This window comes from Sinocyclocheilus anshuiensis, unplaced genomic scaffold (assembly GCF_001515605.1).
Source record: "Sinocyclocheilus anshuiensis isolate Anshui unplaced genomic scaffold, SAMN03320099.WGS_v1.1 scaffold618, whole genome shotgun sequence".
In the NCBI taxonomy this organism is placed as follows: Eukaryota; Metazoa; Chordata; class Actinopteri; order Cypriniformes; family Cyprinidae; genus Sinocyclocheilus; species Sinocyclocheilus anshuiensis.
Genome location: NW_015547657.1, coordinates 333416 through 335758, shown reverse-complemented (window position 1 = coordinate 335758; position 2343 = coordinate 333416).

Below are 2343 nucleotides of genomic sequence, written 5' to 3'. Positions count from 1 at the left end.
TACACTTGTAGCTGTTATGTATCTTTGTAAGTCATTGTAAGCCCTCTTTTGAGGCACGCGCAAGCGCACGCTGTCGGTGAGTCTAGTCTGTTCATGCCTAGTCAAGTCAAGTCACGGAGTATTGTTTGGATGTTTGGATCACCTTTGTAAATAAAACTGCACATGGGTTCTCACTACGCTCGCCTTCAGTGGATGAATCGTTACAGATTACACGACCCCTACAATGAACCCAGCAGTATCACGCCTCCTCTGCCTTCGTCAAGGTGACAGGCCTATAGAGGATTACGTGAGTGATTTTTGTGAACTTTGTTATCTGGTGAACTTTAACGATGTTGCTCTCAAGGACACTTTCCGTTTTGGACTATCTCATGAAATATCATGTTTGATGCCACTACATCCCCCACACTGGACTCTAGAACAATATATAGACTTTGCTCTGCGACTGAGTGGCTCTGCCTTCACTGTGGGTGTCATGGAGGAGGAACATGCCACTTCCCCAAAGCCTGTTCCCGTCATGCCTGCCAAGCCAAGGTCTGCTCACATCATGTCTGCCAGGTCACAGCCTGCACACGTCATGTCTGCTATGCCAAGGCCTGCTCACGTCATGCCCGCTACTCCAGGACCTGCTCACATCATGCCAGTTAAGTCAAAGTTTACTCATGTCATATCTACCAAGTCAGAACCTGTTCAATTCATGTCTGCCAAGCCAGAGTCTGCTAAAATCATGTCTGCTACCCCAGGGCCTGCTCACGTCACGTCTGCCAAGCCAGAGCCTGCTCACATCATGCCGGTCACTCAGGAAATTCTTCACAATATGGCCGCCATTGAAGAGCTTCATTGCAAGATGGCCGCCACACAGGAGTCTATTCACAAAATGGCCGCCCTTCTAGAGTCTCATCATGTCTCAGCTGATCTTCCAGAGTTTCGTCATGACATGGCCGCCATTTCAGAGACTGCTCATGTTAAGCCTGAGTCCCCGGCCAAGATGGCCGCCAACGCCTGAGTCCCCGGCCAAGATGGCCGCCAACGCCTGAGTCCCCGGCCAAGATGGCCGCCAACGCCTGAGTCCCCGGCCAAGATGGCCGCCAACGCCTGAGTCCAGATGGCCGATGGCCGCCAACGCCTGAGTCCCCGGCCAAGATGGCCGCCAACGCCTGAGTCCCCGGCCCCGCCAACGCAGCTAGTGTGATGGACTTACCACTGATGTCGGTGAGAGCTGCAGGCATCCCGGTGACTTGAGCGCTCTCAAGCCCCGCCATCTTAGAGGTCCTGCCACACTCTGCTGCCCTTCCGGTAATGGCGGTCACCATTTTGAGCATGTGGGCTGCACACTGCGCTCCAGAGTCTTCTGCTGTCCACGAATCTGCGTCTGAGGCCTCTCCTCTCTATGAATCTGCCCCAGTGACCTCTCCTGCCTAGGAGTCTGTCCCTGAGGCCTTTCCTATCCATGAGTCTGTACCAAGGGCCTGTCCTGTCCATGAGTCTGTACCAAGGGCCTGTCCTGTCCATGAATCTGCCCCAGTGGCCGCTCCTCGGAAATGCCCGCCCTTCCACCCGCTCCAGCCTCCTCCACCGCTGGCGTCTGGCAGCCCCTCTGCTCGCCCTCAGCCCCACGCCTGAGTCCCCGGCCAAGATGGCCGCCACGCCTGAGTCGAACACGGAGCTTGGGCTTGGACTGAAAGGTCTGATTGCTAGTGTGATGGACCCCCCTCTGATGTCGGTGCGAGCTGCAGGCATCCCGGTGACGTCAGCGCTCTCAAGCCCCGCTGTCTTAGAGGTCCTGCCACACTCTGCTGCCCTTCCGGTAATGGCGGTCACCATTTTGAGCATGTGGGCTGCACACTGCGCTCCAGAGTCTTCTGCTGTCCACGAATCTGCGTCTGAGGCCTCTCCTCTCTATGAATCTGCCCCAGTGACCTCTCCTGCCTAGGAGTCTGTCCCTGAGGCCTTTCCTATCCATGAGTCTGTACCAAGGGCCTGTCCTGTCCATGAGTCTGTACCAAGGGCCTGTCCTGTCCATGAATCTGCCCCAGTGGCCGCTCCTCGGAAATGCCCGCCCTTCCACCCGCTCCAGCCTCCTCCACCGCTGGCGTCTGGCAGCCCCTCTGCTCGCCCTCAGCCCACCATCATTGCGGTGCGAGCCCCGCGGGACTGCCATCCTCCAGCGTCGCCGGGGTTGGAGTTTCCCTCACCTCTGCCTCCAGCCTCCGAGGCCTGGACTCCACCTCAGCCCGTAGACCCAGTGGCTCCACCTCGGCTCCTAGCTCCCTCGCCTCCACCATCACCCATCGATCCATCAGCTCCACCGGGCTCCCTCGTCCCTCCGGCTCCGCCTTGGTTGGG